This window comes from Elgaria multicarinata, chromosome 2 (assembly GCF_023053635.1).
Source record: "Elgaria multicarinata webbii isolate HBS135686 ecotype San Diego chromosome 2, rElgMul1.1.pri, whole genome shotgun sequence".
Classification (NCBI taxonomy): domain Eukaryota; kingdom Metazoa; phylum Chordata; class Lepidosauria; order Squamata; family Anguidae; genus Elgaria; species Elgaria multicarinata.
The window spans coordinates 139,439,418-139,460,937 of record NC_086172.1 but is presented as its reverse complement, the minus strand read 5'-3'; positions in this window follow the sequence as shown (position 1 = coordinate 139,460,937).

Below are 21,520 nucleotides of genomic sequence, written 5' to 3'. Positions count from 1 at the left end.
AGCACATGAGATTGAAGAACATCAGCCAGCTGAAGCAGAAGTAGAGTATGCTGAGGGGAGGAAAGCCAATGAAGAGGAAACTCCCTGGAAAAGAGTGACAGTTAGGAGAGGAGGAATTAGAGGGCGTTCTGCACCGGTGGAGCCATTGCAGTTAAGCAACTGCTTTCAGCTTCTGGAGAATGAGACTGAAGGACAGTTTGCAGAGGAAGAAGTACAGGAGACACCATGCAACAGTGACCAAGAGACAGAAGGTAGGTCAACCAAGAAGAAGAGAAGAGTAGTCATTGTGGGAGACTCCCTGCTGCGTGGGATTGAAACCCAAGTATGTCGTGAAGACCCATGGACTCGCCAGGTGTGCTGTCTCCCTGGAGCACAGATTAGAGATGTGACTGAAGGGTTACCGAAGCTCATAAAGCCCACGGACACATACCCCTTTCTTCTCATCCATGTGGGAACAAATGATGTCGCCAAGAAATCATTTCAGACTTTGAAGTTCTGGGAAGGAAACTGAAGAACTTTGGGGCCCAGGTAGTTTTCTCATCCATCCTCCCAGTTCTTGGAAGAGGATTAGAAAGGGAAAGAAAAATACTCTGGATGAACGCTGGCTTCAAAGGTGGTGCCGTTGTGAGAGTTTTGGTTTCTGGGACTACAGGCTACGCTACTTGGAACATGGACTGCTGGCAAGGGATGGGTTGCACCTCACAAGGGCTGGAAAGAATGAGGTCGGCCACAGCATGAAGAACTTGATCAGGAGGGCTTTAAACTGAATCTTACGGGGGTGGGAGACGTAAATTTTGAGGCAACAATGGATGAAGGCCAATGCACCACAGTACAGAGAACAGCTCCAACAGTGTCCCAAAATAGTGTCTGCAACAAGGTAGGAACAAAGCCAGACTATAAAACATATGGTCTTTGATGTCTATATACTAATGCCCAGAGCATGGGAAACAAACAGAATGAACTTGAACTCTTATTACATGAAGGCAAATACGACTTGATAGGTATAACTGAAACTTGGTGGGATGACTCCCATGACTGGAATATAGCAATTGAAGGATATAACTTGTTCAAAAAGAACAGAAGAAATAGAAAGGGAGGTGGAGTTGCACTATATGTTAAAAATACCTATCCCTGCACAGAAATACAGGCGGATGAGATTGGGAGCCCCGTCGAGAGCGTCTGGATTAAAATAAATGGGGCTAGGAATAAAAAGAATATGATAATCGGAGTCTACTACCGACCACCCAATCAACGAGAAGACGACGACGAAACTTTTGAGAAACAAATTGCCAGTGTTTCAAAGAAGTGTGATGTAGTAGTGATGGGGGACTTCAGTTACCCTGGTATCTGTTGGGAGACCATTACTGCCAAAAGTGGCCCTTCCAAGAAATTCCTGACATGTATGGGTGATCACTTTCTCCTACAGAAAGTGGTGGAAGGAACTAGAGGATCGGCAATCCTTGACTTGTTATTGACCAATAGGGATGACTTATTGGATAAAGTGGTAGTTACGGGAACTCTGGGGGAAAGTGACCACGTCATACTTGAATTCTTGATGATGAAGGAGACAAAAGTTGAGTGTAGCCATACACGTACTCTGGATTTTAGGAAAGCTGATTTTAATAAACTCAGAACTATAATAAGTAAGGTCCCGTGGCAAGGGAGCCTAAAGAGAAAAGGAGTGCAGGATGGGTGGGAGTATCTAAAAAATGAAATTTTAAAGGCACAGTTACAAACAATTCCAACAAGGAGAAAAGATAGAAGACAACAGAGGAAACCAATGTGGCTCCACAAAAAGCTTATTGATGAACTGAAAACAAAAAGGATACATATAGGAAGTGGAAGGAAGGCCAGGCTACAAAAGAAGAGTACAGACAAGTGGCGCAGAAGTGCCGAAATGGCGTCAGGAAGGCTAAAGCTGTGAATGAGCTGAGATTAGCGAGGGATACTAAAAGCAATAAAAAGGCTTTCTTCAGATACGTGAGTAGTAAAAGACAGAGGAAAGAAATGGTGGTTCAACTGCTTAATGAGGATGGCAAATGGATAACAGATGACAAAGAAAAGGCTGAAGTGCTCAATTCCTACTTTGCCTCGGTCTTCTCCCAAAAGCGGGTCTATGACCCCCCTGGAAAAAGTGAAGCAGAAGTTGAGGGGGCAGGATTGCAGTTTGAGATTGATAAACAAATGGTCAAAGAACACCTAATTTCCTTGAATGAGTTCAAATCTCCAGGGCCCGATGAACTGCATCCAAGAGTAATGAAGGAGCTAGCGGAAGTACTCTCAGAACCTTTGTCTATTATCTTTGCAAAATCATGGAAGACGGGTGAGGTGCCGGACGACTGGAGGAGGGCTAACGTTATCCCTATCTTCAAAAAGGGCAAAAAGGAGGAACCTGGGAACTACAGACCAGTCAGTCTGACATCCATCCCTGGGAAAATTCTGGAGCAGATTATAAAGAAGTCAATCTGTAAACACCTTGAAATCAATGCAGTGATTACTAGAAGCCAACATGGATTTGTCAGGAACAAATCCTGTCAGACTAATTTGATCTCATTTTTTGATAGGATAACCTCCCTTGTGGACTGTGGGAATGCTGTGGATGTCATATATCTTGACTTCAGCAAAGCTTTTGACAAAGTACCACATGACATTCTGATTAACAAACTAGCTAAAAGTGGGCTAGATGGAACAACTATTAGGTGGATCCACAGTTGGCTACAGAATCAGACTCAAAGAGTACTTATCAATGGAACCTTCTCAAACTGGGGAGAGGCAACGAGTGGGGTGCCACAGGGCTCAGTCCCGGGCCCAGTGCTCTTCAACATTTTTATTAATGATTTGGACGAGGAGGTGCAGGGAACGCTGATCAAATTTGCAGATGACACAAAATTGGGTGGGATAGCTAATACCCTGGAAGACAGAAACAAACTTCAAAGTGATCTTGATAGGCTGGAGTGCTGGGCTGAAAACAACAGAATGAAATTGAATAGGGATAAATGCCAAGTTCTACATTTAGGAAATAGAAACCAAATGCACAGTTACAAGATGGGAGACACTTGGCTCAGCAATACTACAAACGAGAAAGATCTTGGAATTGTTGTAGATCGCCAACAGTGCGATATGGCTGCAAGAAAGGCAAATGCTATTTTGGGCTGCATTAATAGAAGTATAGCTTCCAAATCACGTGATGTACTGGTTCCTCTCTATTCGGCCCTGGTTAGGCCTCATCTAGAGTATTGCGTCCAGTTCTGGGCTCCACAATTCAAGAAGGACGCAGACAAGCTGGAGCGTGTTCAGAGGAGGGCAACCAGGATGATCAGGGGTCTGGAAACAAAGCCCTATGAAGAGAGACTGAAAGAACTGGGCATGTTTAGCCTGAAGAAGAGAAGATTGAGGGGAGACATGATAGCACTCCTCAAATACTTAAAAGGTTGTCACACAGAGGAGGGCCAGGATCTCTTCTCGATCCTCCCAGAGTGCAGGACACGGAATAATGGGCTCAAGTTAAAGGAAGCCAGATTCCGGCTGGACATCAGGAAAAACTTCCTGACTGTAAGAGCAGTGCGACGGTGGAATCAGCTACCTAGGGAGGTTGTGGGCTCTCCCACACTAGAGGCATTCAAGAGGCAGCTGGACAGGGATGCTTTAGGGTGGATTCCTGCATTGAGCAGGGGGTTGGACTCGATGGCCTTGTAGGCCCCTTCCAACTCTGCTATTCTATGATTCTATGATTAATAGACTGAGGACTAGGCAGGCAGATGACAATTCACTTCCTAGTCAAGGACTGGAGTTAAGTGGCATGCCCTAAATAAGGCAACATTTCATCATTATTCTTATTCTAAGCCACAGCTTCTTGACACAATGAGAAACCAAGGTATACACACAAGAGGAGCCCTGTCCTTTTATATTCTTCTGAGTAGGGATATAAATAATGTTAAAGTAAAGTACAGATTCCTACTGACTTCACCAGGATTTCACAATAAATAACTTTGAATGAGGTGACAATTTTCCTATCAATTGAAATTGTAGTAAAATTACAGTAACAAAGTCAACCTGGCAGAATTGTGCAAAAATATCTATAACGTATTCCAAAACATAGCCCTTTTTGGCACAGAGTTTATGTGCTTAGTGCAATACATAAACGAGTCCTCCCCAAGCCCTTTTCCAGGAAAATGAAAGAAATTAAGGACCCCAGAGGAGGAAATTAAGGAGGAAATAAAGTATGTGGAGAAATTCTTATATACACTCTGTGGGTAGGTTACATAGAATCCTGCCGAAATGATGCCCTTTTCAGTTCCATTGGAGAGGTTTAAACATGCACTCAGCCATGGGGCAGATGTTGATAGCCTCTCCAGATGTAGACAGACTACAACTTCCATCAGCCCAAGCTAGTTAGACGACAATTGCAACTGGATCTGAAAATCTTAATTTGATGTCATCCATGCCAATTAAATCCATGTTAAAAACGATTAAGCAGAAGTAGAACTAAAAGTTAGGTACAACTAAGCTTGTATTGTTCTGAAGTTGCATTTTCAGTTTTATGCAGAATTAATAAATTGATTAATTAAATTTATACCCCAGCTTTCTAACCAAAAAATGGCCCTGAAGGTGGCTAAGATGCCTTTTAATAATGTGCTGCTTTTAATTATGTATTAGTTTTGACTGTTTTAATTATATGTATTTTATGGCGTTTGCATTTGTATTGTACCCCGTCTCGATTCGGAGGGAGAGGCGAGTAACAAAAAATATATATTAGTAGTAGTAGTATTAATGATGAAGACAACATTTAAAATCAAAACACAATTAAACATCACATAACTATATTAAAACACAACTAAAAAATCCCAACAATAAAAGAATAAAAACAGCACCAAATCCAAACCAGCTTAAATGGCAAAGGTCTGTTTGAACAAAAACATCTTTGCTCATTGGCAGAAAAACAGCAAAAATGAAGCCAATTTAGCCACCTTCAGCAGGGAGTTCCAGAGAGTGGAAATAGCCACTGAGAAGGCCCTCTCCCATGTTCCCACTAAGTGTATGTATGATAGCAGTATCACTGAGAGAATCTACCCACATCAATGATCCTAAAATCAGACCAGGCTGGTATGGGAGAAGGTAGCCTGGTCCCAAGTTGTATAGGGCTTTATAGTTCATAACCAGCAGGGTTTTTTCCACATAATATGAAACCAGATTTTTAAATGGGCAGGCAAATTTCAGCTTCCAGAAATTCAGTATTTTCAAAGTAAATATTGTGCTGCACAATCCTATGCATGGAGAGAGATATTTAACTTTTTTTTTGCAGTCAGCAAGCATAGCACCAATTTACAGTTCACTGTTATTAAGGGTGTGCACGGACCCCCCGCTCTGCCCTGCGGGCCGATCCGAAAATTTCGGATCGGCCCGCTCCGCTCCGCTCCGCCCATACTCCGCTCCTCTTCACCGCGGAGCTCTGGCTCCGAATCGGAGCTCCGCAGTGGAGGGGAGTGGCGCCAGGTAAGGCCGGGAGAGGAGGGTGGGGGGGTTACCGGGCCCTGTGCGGCGACGGCGGCAGAGCCTGATAAGGGACCAAGGGGGAGGGGGGCCTTACCTGCCTCCGTCTGCGGTCCTTCGGCTTCTTCAATTGTGCGGCCCAGACTTCCTGGTTGAATCGCGGGCTCAATTGAAGAAGCCGACGGACTGCAGACGGAGGCAGGTAATGGAGAGGAGGGGGGTGACAGCGGCAGGGCCCGGTAAACCCCACTTACCTTTCCTGCGGAGCTCCGGATCGACGTGAAGGATCCGCCTTCACCTCGATCCTCTTCGCCACGCTCCGCCGGCCCCCCAATCCTCTTTGCCTCTGCCTTAAGGGGAGGCGAAGCACCCCGCTCCGCTTCTAATTCGCCGGTCCGATTAGAAGCGGAGCACATCCCTAACTGTTATATGATAAAATAGAATATTATTGTAGAGTCAAGAACAAAATCAGTGCTGGATGATGTAATAGTTAGGCCGATGTCGTACATTAATGTCTGGGCTATTTATCCTGCCACCAATTGCAAATGGTGGATTAGGTAAAATAATATAATATATTGAATTTCTGGACTGAATGCCAGAAGGCTCTTGAGTCTTGAGCGTTGACAAAGGCATTAGAAGCGATATACTGCAATTATTGATTTAGTCTTCTTGATATTTTCAGTCCAAAAAGAAGGTGACCATAACATCAGCCATGTAAGGGTTGTGTTCCTTTTTTTTTTACAAGACTATCTGGCTCATTGCAGTTGAGTTGGCTCATCACTTCAATATGGCTGTGTCAATTCAGCTATAAAGTGTAATCAAAAATTCTTTGAGTAGCATGCTGAAAATTTTGGACCAGCATTAAGGGCCTCTCCCCTGTCAGCTGAAAAGACTTTGAGATGCTCATTAAATGCAATACACTCCACCCACATTATATCAGCACTCTAGGCAGACAAGAAAAGGTGTTAACAAGGGTAATTAGAGTGGGTTTGATGGAGTTAGAAGCTAAGGTATAGTCAGTAGTCTTCTACTATAGCTAGTGATTCAGGAGCCAGCCTTATAATGAACCTGAGTGTAGGTCTGATCTTTTTTTAGAAGTGTGAAAACTGAAAATGCATTTTGCAATAGCTTAAGTGCCAAAGTGAGCATTGTTAGAATTAGACCACAACTAAATCATTCTCATGCTGCCACATATAGTTACACCAAATTACCCAAACTTACAAAATACAATCTAGAGGAAAGAATTTTCCTTGTTCTCAGACCCTGACCAGATTATAGGCAACAGTAATTCTGTGACTTAGAATGCACAATGTTGTAAAATTGTCAAAGTCTGAGAAAATCTACTGCTGTTTCTTAACATTTATTTAGTGCCTCCAGTGGATCCAACAAAAATGTGGCACAGAACTTGCTCAGATGCTGCCTAAGCCTGCCTTCCCCAACATGTTACCCTCCAGCTTTTTTGGACTGCAACATCTATCTATCAGCCTCAGCCAGCATGACCAATGGGCAGGGATGGTGGGAGTTATAGTACAAAACTTTTGGAGGGCATCATGTTGGGAAAGGTTGGTTCAAGCTGTAAAGGAGAGCGTGCAGCGTACCAGCCAGTTCCTATTGGATTTAGCACGGATCCCGGGCACAGACACTCACAAGCTCACCAAGTGAGGTTTAAGACCTTTTTATTCAGATTAAGGGTAGGGATACATGGGACAATATCATAAAAGCATGCATAACATAAGAACCTAGTAACAGGTAAACAGTAAAACTTAACTCTAATATATCTTACGCCAACATAGAGCACATTGTTTTCGTCACACGCTCTTCTCACCAGCTGACAACCACCACCCCTTTTGTCTGAGGCAGGAATGTTTTATACTTTCTCTTCCTCGCTCCTACCCCCTCCCTCCGGCTTTGTTCTTCAAACTGTCCTCACACCTTTCAGCTGGGTTGCCTAATCGCTCAAGGCCAGTTGACAGATATGGCCGGGATGGCACCGGTCTCTTCTCCCCCAGCCAGATGTCATCCTCCCTTTGGCATTCTTATCATCCTATGAAACCATAAAAATTAATTAAAATGACCTTGTTCCCAGACTACAATGTTGGCAGGGGCCCGCGGAGAAGGACCCGTGAGGATGACCTTAGGGTCCGGGGAGGTACATATGGGAGGAGGCGTTCCTTCAGGGTTGGCCCCAAGCCGTTTAGCGCTTTAAATGTTAATACCAGCACTTCGAATCGGGCCCAGACCTGGACTGGCAGCCAATGAAGCTGGAAAAGGACTGGCATGATGTGGTCTCATTGGCCAGTCCCTGTTAGTAACCATGCTAACGGTCACTAGTGCCAATGTGCATTAGCACAAGTCTGGATATTTGCACAAAAACAAAAAACGGTCCTCAAGCCTCTGGAATCCACATGACTCGAGGGGAAAAGCTGATCCACTCCAGAATCCTCAGGTCAGATGCATAGAAATCCTCACTCATTTCAATCAGTTATGGATTTCTCCAACATCCCTATCCCTGACACTTCGTACTGCATACAAAACAGGTTCTGTAGCACTGAGCTATGGTCCCTCGCATATGGGACAACCAATGATTTACAATAAGTAAAAAAGGTTTGGAAAGGATAATCATGGAGTTCCAGATAAATGAAGGAATTCCAATCAGTATAAAATATGGGATGTTGTATAGATGTAGAATATTCCAAGATATAAGAAAGTAAGCATAGAGATGCTAAGTATACCTGTATAAGGAAGCAAACCCAGTGAGATTTAGAATGGCTTCAGATGTTCTACCGTATATATATAATGGGAAGTGCTAGTGCCTCACATTTACTGTTCTTTAGAAAATAAGAACCATGCTGGATCATCTATTTGAAAGGGTTATACCATAACAGGTGGCCTAAATGTATGCAGAATACCTTGAACATTATAGAGCACTATAGGTTTGTCTATTATTATAAAACCTATTAAACTAGCACATGTACTTGGGTTAATCTTTTGTAAACTACCCAGAGAGCTTCGGCTATGGGCTATATAATAATATCTAGTCCAGCATTCTGTTCACACAGTGACCAACTACATGCTTATGGAAAGCCCACAAGAAAGACATGAGTGAAACAGCAACCTCACACCTGTGTTCTCAAGCAACTGGCATTGAGAAGCATACTGGAGTTAATGTATAGCCATCATGACCTAGCGCTATTGATAGCCTCCATGAATTGGTCTCATCTCCCTTTTAAAGCCATCCATAAGCTTATCTTGGGATGGTGAATTCTATTGTTCAGCTATGTGCTGTGGGAAGAAGTACTTCCTTTGTCTCTTCTGAATTTTCCTCCATTCAGATTTACCAGGTGACTCCCCAGGTTCTAGTTTAATGGGAAGAGGGGGATGAGCATCTGTCTATCTACTTTCTCCACACCCTGCATAAATTTAACTACATCTATCATTTTACCTTTTACTTTTCTCTCCCCCCCCAAGCTAGAAAGCCCCAGACATTTGTAACCTTTCCGCATAGGTGAGTTGCTCCAGCCCTTTGATAATTTTGGCTGCCCTTTTCTGAACCATTTCCAGCACTACAATAACCTTCTTGAAGTGCAGTGACCAGAAGTGTTCACTGTATTCCAAGAGTGGTCACACAATAGAACTGTATAAATTAATTGTTTGGATTATTTTCCTTTTTTCAAAGTAGCTGCATAATGGGATGATCTTTTCATCATCATCACTTCAAGATTCCTTTCCTGGTCAGTCACTGCATGAAGTTAGGACTCCCCCCACCCCCCAAAGTGCATCACTTTAACACTAGTTTGCAGTGAACTGCATTTGCTAGTTTACTGCCCATTTCCCTAGTTTAGAGAGATCCATTTGGGGCCCTTTGCCCTCCAATTTTGTTTAATCATGCTAAATAATATGATGCCAACACTTCGACCACCTCACCTCACCCCTAACTCCATATCCTTTATGAACAAGTTAAAATCGTGCCCCAATACAGATCCTTAGGGGAACTCGCTGCTTCTATGCCTCCACTGCAAGAAGCGTCCATTCTGCTTTCTGTTCTTTAACCAGTTACTGATCCATAAGAGGGGTATCTCCTATCATCCCATGACTGATCAGTTTGTTCAGAAGTCTTTAATGAGAAACTTTGTCAAAAGTCTTTTGAAAGTCGAAGTAAACAATGTCTGCTGGCTCACCCCTATTCATATGCTTGTTGATACTCAAAGAACTTTAAAATGTTAGTGAGATAGAACGTACAATTGCAGAAGTCATGTTCTCCCAGAATCACTGACTATTGGCCATGCTGACTGGGGATGGAGGTGAAGTTCAAAACTTGTGGAGGGTACCAGGTTGAGGAGGGCTGCTTTACAATTTACAAATCCATCCTTAGGTCCTGCTTCCATGATGGCGGCATGGCCAATAGATCTAGCAGCTTTGCCATGGGTTGAAACTGCCACTGGTTGGTTATTTCCCCATGGTAACTCCTCTGAGTGGTTGCTGAAACAGGTCTTCTATGTTACATGATGAAGATCAGGTTAGTAGACAGTTAATCTCTTACAAATCTACACTTAAACAAGTCGTATGTCACATTTATTTCTTGAGATACATATTTTCAGCTTAATTTTAAATTAGCTTTAAAGTGCTTCTATTTTAAGGGTTTGACATTAGCGGCAAAAGATTGCTGATAATTATATTTTTTTACTCAATGTACAGATAATTTATTCTGAGATGAAATATTGAAAATAAGTTTTAATAATAAAAAACCTCTTTGGTCAGATTTGTGCCAGAGTACTAAGTATCAATAGCTTATGTTCTCTGGTGAATTGTTGCTGAACATGATGATTATTACAGACTCATGAATGAACCTGGCTTTTCACAGGCTGGAGTAGCCCATAGTTTGGTACAACAAAACCTTTAAGTAAAGTTATGCAGCTGTCAGAGTTGGACACATGGTGTGTGCCCATCTCATCAGAGTGACAACATACCCACCATCATTCCTAAGCACATCCCCTGCCTTGGTGTACCCCTTTAGCCTCCTGAGAGAGAGAGCTGTCCACTCCGCTGCCCCACAGTTGTGGGAGAGGCAGCTCAGACTACTTGGACAATTTCCCCTTAGCTTCAAAGTGTGTAGACCTCAAAGCTATGCAGTGGTTAGGCAAGTCTGTCACCCTGGTGGCTGAACATGGTATTTATTTATTTATTTATTTATTTATTATTAAAATGTATTAAACATTTGTATCCCACCCTATATCACTAGGATCTCAGAGTGGCATACAGATAAAATCATACAAACAATATAAAATAATAAATATACACAGCTAAAAGCAAATTAAACCATTAATCAAGCTAAAACCAGTATAGAATTTAAAAGCAGTAAAAACCAATTAAAATAATTAAAACTACGTGCAAGCTTGGTGAATTTAGCCATCAAAGTCTTTGTTAAAAAGTCATGTCTTAACTTGGCACCAAAATGAAGCTGGTGCCAGTGCCAGTCGGGCCTCCAAGGGGAGGGCATTGTAGGCTTCAACCCAATGATCACATTAAAATTAATGCATTTTAAAAACCAAATAACTCTGCAGTGTGCACTCTTAGGGCCTCCTTAGTATGCATGCCAGATTTCAGATGCCTAGATTTCACCATCTTGGAATGGTGGTGCTGACAGACAGACACATATCTGTTATACAGTACTGATGTAATGTGCATTGTTGAAAAGAATTCATTGGATTTCATAAGAGTGCTATTCCTATTTATCTGAATATGCTGACTGTAAGTGATTCGTAACAGATGTGATGAGTTCTGTGTGTGTTCTGAGATAATTGTGAGTAATGAACTATATTCTTGGAGATGGAGGGAGGCTGCCACGAATGTGTTGTTCAAGTGCTGGAAGCAGCACGTAGCTTAGAGATACTTTCATCTGGGTGTTACTGGTGTTAGTGGCAGACCTGGTTACATTAAGAAAACTAGGAACAGTGATATGATTACTTCTAAATCTTAAAATAAGGTAATCCACAAGAGTTAGAAGATTGCCCAGATCCTGGGAGAACGAGACGCCTACCCAACATGATTACCTAAGCTCTGCAAACTATGTTTGCCAGATTGGTAACTATAAGATCTTAATGACTGCTTTGTTGGTTGAGAGGAACAGAACTTTAATTTTTCTAAAGAGTATGCAATCACGATTTCTATTATACTTCTAATCATCCTAATTGCACTGTATGTAATAATGTGTTTAGCTTATTTTATCATTGCATAAATTTGTTATCTGTTTGAACAATAAATGTATATTTTGTAGTACCATTTTGTGTTACTTGGCTTAAGGAAAGTTTCAGGCACCACTACCCATATACTTTACTCCTTGAAGCCTAAAACACATGGTAAAGATTTGCAAATCTGTCACTGAGTGGAATCTGTCCTTTAAAGCCATTATATTCTCTCTTGATCTGGTGAATCTCAAATACACCTGTTCAAGTGTGGGAAACAAGTTAGTCGGATGGAGCGGGAAAGAATTACCCATCTCACACCCTCTCATATTATTATAGAGGATAGAAGGACTGCTGGGTTAGTAAGGATTTGAAAACTGTAAATGTGGCATTACTAAACATGTTACATTTCTGTCTAGATAATATTTGTATTACTTGAGCAGTAAGACCTTCAAATGATGTAGCAAATATGGATTGATCGATTAATTAATTAATTGCTTAACTGTTACCTTTGAAACTTATTTCTAATAAAATAATAATTTTATATATTTTTATGTTTAAATTTGAAGGCTATTTTTAGTCTTTGGATCCTAGTTTAATATCAAGGGGATTTTAAGTCCGCTGGTGTCAGGGTGTGTTTACAAGTCAGTAGTAGTTTAGTCATCAGTCATCAGGGAGGCGAGGCCTCCATAGGAGTGATGATGCACAGAGAGTGCTATGGCAGTGGAGGATGGATGCATCAGATGAAGGAGAACCATGTTAGACATCTACCTGCTATTTCCCTTTCCAGCCCAGCCTCAATAATACCAGTGGCCCTGGAAGTGCTGCTAAGTGAATGCCAGGCTGGGCAATGGAAAGGTCATTACTATCTATGTTCTTGTCAAGGAAGAACATGCCAACCTCCACTGTATAACTGAAATCTGGCTGGAAAAAAAGTTGAGGTTTACCCATCTGCCAGATGCATCTGCCTCAGTACCAAGTACAGCACCACACATATCTTGAGGAGCAGGGAGTAGAGGTTGATGTGGGCCACAGCTAGACCTAAGGTTTATCCTGGGATCATCCAGGGTTCGCCCCTGCCTGAGCACAGGATCCCCTGTGTGTCACCTAGATGAACAGGTTTGACCCCTGGATGATCCAGGGATAAACCTTAGGTCTAGCTATGGCCGTGGTCTATTAAGATGCTCAGATTCCCCATCCAGCGTTTTTGAGTGTTTTTACCTTGCAATGGGATCTCAAGGCAAAATTGGGATTCTGTTTGTATACTGACCACTCCATAGTTTAACAGTCTCACTGCCTGAGCTAACTGAGCTGGTTTCAGAGGTGGTATTGAGTACCTCAAGGCTTTTGTCTGGTGGGGCTTCAACATCCAGAGGCTTTGGAAACAGGTGTGATGAATGAGAAGTACTGTGGGATTGAAAGTCTTCAGATCCAGCATCACTATTTACTTTTGCCATCTGTTACTTTTTTCCTTTTCTTTTTTTTTACTTTTATCAGGTTAGTCTGCTTTGTTAGATTGCAATTCTCTCTAGGGAGAACCTTGGATCTGTTAAACATACCGTGGTTACATCCAGACTAGACAAATCTGCTGTTTTTTAAAGTTGTGCCATTCAACTTTTGAGCTGTTGCTTAATTTTATTTATTGTTAAATGTGTGTGTGTGTGTGTTGCTGGTTTTAGTTGCTATAAATATGCTTTAATGATTGGTTGTTTTATGCTTTTTATATTATATTTATATATTGTAAGCTTTGATTGACTCCTTTTTTGGAAGGGAAAAGCAGGCATAAATTTCCCTCAGATGCCTCTAACCCTGAATCATTGTTCAGTTTGGGGGTCATGTTATTGTATTCCTATTAAAGATTCCCTTTCACCCCAAATGTAAGTGGATGAAATTTTATTCTAGTTAAAGCCAAAGATAAGATATTATAAACTGAAGTAAACACACACACACACACACACACACACACACCAACTATTTCTTTTCACATATTTATATAGGTATCCAAGCTGAAATAGTGGCTGCCTTGCCACAATCGGGTTGCAAAATATAAGCATTCATATACATGAGGCAAGTAATCATTAGCTTGTGGTGAACATAAACTTTTGAATTAAAAATATTTTGAAACATTTTCAGCATCAGTCAACAAATTCAACTACCATTCAGTCAACCATAGAGCAATGTTTCATGTCCTATCAAATCATGATGCCTTACTATTCAGTTTGATATTTGTTAGTGCTGTGCCAAATGCTGCCCCCTATTTTCAAGATTTTTCTCTCTTCCTGTGAAAGAGGCATTATTTTTTCTGTTCCTTTCGCAGGGAAGGGGAGAATTTCAAATGATTTTCTCATTGAGGAAGGATACAAGGTTTCCACTTATCTCTTTAAGTGTAGCAGGTGGTCGAGGGTTTCTTCTACTACTACTACTGCTACTTTAAAATCACCCTGGGCAACTCCGATGAGACCATGAAACATGGGGTGCTCTCATAGGCATAGAGTAAGACCTGTCCCACTGTGGAAGGTTCTCCATAAAGAGTCCCGTAGTTCTGCACAGGGTGTTTTTAAAGTTAATTTTTTTTCTGCCACCTCTACTTAAAAGGGTCAACAGAACCACTCCCTCCCTCCCCAATAAAATAATTTAAAATTCTCTCCCAGCCCTTTTCACCAAAGTTTTAATCCCCCCCCACACACACACACATGAATAACCAAAAATGGAAGAATTGAAATATTTGGAACAGCACTTATGCTGGTGTAGATATGCATGCTTATGGTGGCACACATAATGACATGCAGTAATGTGGTTACCATGAAACTCTACACTTAGCAAATAAGGCACACTCAGGCTTTTATGTTGTATGGCAATTGCCTTCCCATTGAGTTTGTATCTCTCTGTTGTGGAGGCATGCATCTGTCGTAACCAAAGGGAATGGTCAAAATAGGATACTGCATGTATAAGTGTATAGTCTCAGCTCCAGTTGCACCATTCCTATGTTTAGTTCAGTACTACAAAATAGCTTTGCAAATCCCTGCTCAATAGCTACGATAATTCCTGCAATATGACCCATGCCACTATGATACACTGTCACAAGGCACTATGCTTTTATGAGGTTCTTGGACAGCTCAAGGGTGACAGTTTTATTTTTTTATTTATTTACAACATAGTTGACTTCTCTATATTCAATGCTCAAAGTGGCAGCCAGTTCAAATTAAAAATCATAAAGCAACGAGAAAATGGATCAGGGCAGAAGAATAGTCAACCCAGCAGGCCCAAACCCTGCTGGAATGGAAAAGTCTACACCAGGGGAAGGCAATGTGGTACCTGAGGGGACCATTGACCTCAGGCACCTTTCTTGGCATGCGCCAAAGTGTGCTACCCCTCCAAAATTTTTTTATTAATTATAATATTAAGTAACTATTTTTAACTGGCAGCTGGGATCATTTCAAAGCAAAGTGAGGGCCTCTGGGAAGGGAGTTCCAGAGCATGGGCCTAGCCACTGTGAAGGCCTTCTCCCACGTTCCTACCAAAGGCATCTCATATGTTGGCAGGATGCAGAGGAGATCTTAATACATGGACAAGTTCATATTGAACAAGGATATTCCTTCAGTTTCCTGATGCCACAGGTTGTACTTTGGTTTTGCATTCATTGTAGTATTTCCTAAATGTCTATCTGATGACACTGGAGCCAATGTTGTCTTTGGGCATATATTTTTGGCCCTCGAAAAGACATTTGGGGCATTCCTTTTGGTGATTAAATGACAGCCAAACCCATTTGCAAGCTGCCAGTCACAAGGAGCCTTAAGACTTTCTCACACATTAGTATAGTTATGATAATACCAAAATACCATATTGTCAGCTTTCACACTGGATTAATGCATTTGGCTTATTATGGGTGTAACTGTCAATGTCTATGATGAACTGAGAAGTTTGAGTGACATATAAGATGGCAGTATCCTCTATATTCTTGTAAATGGCTTCCTATATTATCTCTAGGCCTTAACATAAAGAAAATAAACAGAAATCTACAACATTTCACTGAGATCAAATGTGCTTCAAGTAGCAACAGGATAGCACTGTATTACGTATCACAGAAAAGCTTTCACCTATTCAGCCTGCCTTGTGTAATTCAATGCTGGCTTAAGACAGGGATAACCTGACAACTGCAGTTCCAGACAGGAATCTCTTAAGTATTTCTTGACAGTTCTTACCCATGAGCAATCTGTTTGCACAGGAAATATAATTTCGTGGGGGAAACACCAGTTTCCTCTTCTGTTCATTCATTGGAAAGGAAAGGAAAACAAATTAGTTGCCACTTGTTTCACTGAAACATTTGGAGAGGTCTATAGATTTATTACATAGGGCAGAAGTGGACAATTGCAGATGGTTGAGAGGACATTTCTGGCCCCAAACCCTTCCCCACGGGCTCCACTTCGCAGGGTGCTGTATCGTCTTCATGGTGCCCCCCAAGTTTTATTAAAAGTGAGGAAAAAACCAGTTTGCTGCTGAAATCACACTGTAGTGCTAAATTTAACCCCTTGGTGCTCCTTATTTGCTACTGATGCTATAGTCATCATCATCTCTCTTTTCTCACTTGTGGCGGTTTTTCTAGATGGACATGACAGGCTTTGCCAAGTCATGCTGTCCTTTACTGACTCAGAAAGTTCTGTATTATTGAACATGTTTTAAGTATGACTGCTTTTTGGTTCTGGTGTGGGTGTATTTTGGTAGGCTCAGACTCTGAAGGCTTTCTGTACAGTTTTTTGATGTGATGCCAGTGACTGATGGAATAATTGTGATGATATCATCATCATCATCATCATCAAAATCAAGGAGCATGAGAAACAGCAGCAAATATGCCCCACAGCCTGTGTGTTGCCCACCCCTTGCATAGAGCAATGAATCCCAAGGCCCCTACTCTAGCCTTCATAAATGATGCTTTGAAGGGTGCACTTTAAAATGTAAGGTGTGAATGCAAGCAAACAAGTTTTTTGCAAATAAGTGTATTGTCATGTACTTCCCAGTGAGCTGTGACTGGCTTAGCGCTTTATTTAGTGGACACTAAAACTTGGGTTCGTCTTTGCATATCATGTGAAATGGTCCTCTGATTCAGTTAAGGATGGGAATAGATCCCAGTAGATTCAGTGGTATGCATGTGAACAAAATTACACATTCCCCTCACACACACACACATGTATGCATGCCAGAAAACCCAGGGACAGCTTCTAGACTTCTGCCTGCCACTGACTTCTAAAATTGTCAGATCAAGTGCTTATGATTTAAGCCCATCCTATACAAGATATAGAGGAGGGAACTTCCCTACTTGGGACCCTATTCCACCCACCATTATGAAGCATAGTTACCATGCTGTGTTCTGTTCCTTGACAGAAAGATCAGTGAGACAGAGGGCTGGCATCAAGGATAGTCATGGTTGGGCGTCTGCTGAGGGCCCACACCCCAGGAGAGGCCTACTGACAAAGCCTCCTGGAGGTGCTCTTCCTCATCATTATTGCAATCTGCTTGTTCACTTGTCTCTCACTCCGGCTCAATCATTTGTGGTGGTGAGTAGGAGAAGCAGTAAGTGCCACTGCCTACTTGTTCACTGGCTCTCTGCCTGTCAAGCAAGCAAGTGGCAGCAGTAATGAGAAAGGGGATGAGAAGGAACAGCAGCTGGTGACAATGGCAGCGAGGAGCTAGATTCACTGAAGAAGAAGAAGGGGCCCCATTCAGGGTGTCTTGCTCAAGGGCCCTCAAAAACCTGGAGCCTGTACTGTTGACACAGATGAGTGGCCACTTCTGATAGAAAGCATATTCTGAAAATGGACCTGCAATCTAAGCCTACAATTCATGTTCAAATTCGTATTATGGAATGGAAAAGTACTTCATGGGGATTGTCTTTTCTGGGGTCCAGTTGCCATAGATGATTACAGGACTCAATTATTTTGCTAGAAGTAATTCGCAAACACTTTCTTCTAACAACCCTCTGAGGAAGGCCTTTGAATAAAGTACAGGCCAAAATGCAAGAGGCTTTATGAAAACAAACATTTTGCATCCTGAGAACCCATTTCTCCTTTTTCTGACCTTTTCTGGGGTCCAAAACATTTTCTCAGATTGCTACATGCTCTATTCCTTCCTCCTCCCCATCATAGTATTTACATTAAGACATACTGCCTTTTTGCTCCCTGCTCCTTCTCTGCTCACCCATGTTCCTGTCTTTTTAGGTATCTGTACTGGGAGAAATATGTTTACACATTCTTCACTTCCATGAGTGGTCAAAACCTCTAGGGCGGGGGAGCTCTACAGCAGGAATGGGAAACCATGGGCCAAGTTCAATTTGGGAGAAGCTATTGAGGGCCACATCCCAGTGGTGGGCACGCAGAAGGGAAAGGGGGCAGGCAAAAAGGAGTGGGGCCCAAAATACAAAAGACAGCAGTTTATTGTAGTTTGCAGCTCTTACTGTCAGTAACTAAGTATTGGAAGAGACACTTCAACCTTTCAGAATGGGGACTGGGGGGTGGCACCAAAGTCAGGAGACCACCAAATGATAGGTGGTTGGAGGAAAATGGATGGGGCAGGGGAAATGTTATGGTCCTCTGGAAAACTCCATAGAACTGGATTTATCCAGCAGGTAAGGGGGCTTTTAAGATCTGGATTGGGGGGGGGGCATCTCTAGAGTAAAAATGAAAAGAAGGTATAGCTATTAGATACACATTTGAATTGTTATTTGTTTTGGGCCACAGCTATCTGCTACATGCTCTCCTTGATGACTGTTGGTCATCTGTCTGCATGCCCGGAGAACTATATACAGTAGCCATATTCCCAAGTGTGCAAACACATGGTCTACATGGATAAAGATCACTAGCACAGACAGGAGATCACGTGCAACACTATTCTGAATCTGGATTCCATAACGCAAGTGACAGGAGATGTCAGCAATTTGACAATTATGGCACATTTCTATTTAAAAGGCACTCAGTAGTACACATATGTCAGGTTACATCATGTGGAGAAAGAACAATTTGCAAGAATTCTTTAAATATGAAAACTATATTGTCAGTTTCCCAAATATTAAGCTTGATCCAAAAACCTTGCAGAGAATTTTTACCAGAAGCAGGCAAATGAATGTAATTTTGAAGAAGAAGAAAAATTACTTAAACCCTTAAACCTTGTCAAATTTATGACAAGATGTGTACTACTGTATTTATTTTGGCAGCTTACTACTTAATGAAGCATGGAAGAATCAGTAGAAGGCTTATGCAACAGAAATGTATGACATACCATGTCACTATTATTTTGTTATAAAATATATACAAACATCAATCGACCAACAAATTAACCTTATCTAAAACTTAACCACTAAACCTCTAAAAATATGTCAATATATTATCTTGCTGTCTGCCATAGTATTTACAATAATTTGATGGAAAGCAGATACCCCCCTCTTCACTTAAGATTCAGAACTGAGTGGGAGTTTGCTAGCTATCCACTTTTAATTGTAAACTTTATCTACCTGACAAAATGATGATAATTATGATAAAAAAGGATCATCATAAATAGTCTTGTCTACGAATTGAGCAGGAGAAATATAGCCATCTTACAAGACTTTCATTTCTACTGCAGATTTTTAGTCGTAATCATGGTGAAAATAAATAAAAGCAACAGAAGATTCTCCATCCGCAAAGCTTAGCGTCAGTATCATATTCAATAAACAACAACAAAAACCCTTTCATTTTAACATGTTATGGGCTTTCCAAGTGCACTCAAGCTCCGAAATATTGGTAAATTACAGTTATAAAGGGTCATGCCCTTAACAGTGCATTATTTTCAGGTAATATGGATATAGTATGATATCCCATACTGAAGTTAGTTCCCGCTTCGCCAGTATCTTGAAGCTGGATGGCAGTCTGCAGCAGACTGCTGGGCATAAGTCTCAGATTTCTCTGTTCACTGGAATAGACACATGGAGTCTATGCAACTAGTGCCATCTCCAGGCTTCTGAGGGCCTTTGGATAAGACACTCACAATGTCCCCCCTCCCCAGGTGAGTCTACTTTGTCACCAGCACTGACACCAGCTGCTATTGCTCCTCATCCTCTTTGTCATCATTGCTATCACTCGCTTGCTTGACTGACAGAGAACCAGGGCCAGAATGTGAGGCAGGTAAACAAGTAGGTTTCAATGGTGAAGAAAAGAAGTAAGTCCAGAGGGGTCCTGTCAGTGGAAGGTGCCCAACCATGCCTACCCTTGACGTCAGCCTTGTATGCAACCGAAACTTTCATACAACTGAAGCTACCATTCCACATAACAATTACACAACTAGCAGCCAATACCATCCACACAGAATGATAGAATTGGAAGGGATCTTGTGTACATTGTGTACATTGTGTTGTGTACATTGGCAAAGCAAGCAGCAAAGATGGCAAGAACAGTCCCATCCCCCACCCCACCCCCAGGCAGACCAACTATACCCCGTCTACAAAGCCCCCATTCAGTTATTGGCAGGCCTTTCTGTCCCTGTACTGGTAGCGAGAGAAAAGGTTTTGGGGGATTCCATATAATTGTCTCAGGAGTTAGTGTCAGAAGCAGTAGCCACCCATGAACCCAGCAGCAGTGGCCAATTCAGGCATCTCCCAGTCAGTGCTGGCTCTGAGGCCATTCCTGGAAACCCTGATTGCTGCTGCCATTACAGTCATGAAACGGATTGAAAACACAGAACAGCTCTCTGAAGAGTCCCTTCTACAGCCCTTTCAAAAGCACTGTGATTGAAAGGAGAGTAAAGTTATTTCCCAGTTAGAAGCTAGACGTGTCAATCACAAAACTGAAACCTCCTCCCCCTCTTCCCACCCTGGTATTTTCCTTAAATGGAGAGCTTAGGGGGAAATGTATGATTTTTTTGGAAAACGCAAACTGTTTGCCCAAAATGCACAGTGTCTCTCTATCCTCCAAAATCTCTAAACTGCTAACAAACCTTTGGGAAAGATCTATGTGGACATCTCCTGAGTCTATCCAAATCAACACAATTTGGTACTGGATTCAGGATTTACCTGAATCTGCTGCACAATCCTAGTAATAATGCATTTTTGAGGGGGTTGGGGTTGGAATTTTGCTCCATTTTGTACCATTGTCCTATTTCATATCATATTAAGTTCTGTCTTTTTTCTACGTTTCTACTCAAAATGTTAGGGTATGTAAACAAATGTTGGAATGAGAAGGGAAGAGAAGTTGTAGGGCTTACTGCAGTTCATTTGTTTTTAAGAAAAATAATAATCCCGCATTATCAGTCAGGAATTTGGGAAGCAGCAGTGCCTGCCTTTTTATAATGTGCTAAATTCCCAAAGCTGTCATTTTTATGAAACAAAATGACAGGATGACTTCTGTCATTTATAACAATTTAAAAAAAGAAAAGAAAAGAACAAAGAAAATCTAGGGCACATGAATTGATAGAATAGTTACAATAGGGCAAGCATCCCATAACAGGAATGAAGTTAAAGTCATACATTTCTCTGATTTGCTATAGAGATGGTAAAAGACACTGTGGTGCATTGAAAGAAAATAGGAACTGTATTGTTAGGCTCTCATTGGATAACAGGATTATACAACCTAAAACATTCACACCTGACAATGGACGAATGTGTCAATTTTGATTTCTAGCAATTTCTCATTTTTCCAGTGTTAACTTCAGTTTCACCTTAATTTTGAGATTTTTTTAAAAAAAAAGTTCACATGAATATTCATAAGTAGTTTTGTGAACATTTCTCCTAATGGGTTTGTGCATGCACTTCTGCCTGATGTACCCATTTTTTGCAAGCAATTTTCTTAATATAATGCATTTTTGAACATTATCTCCACTAACGTATG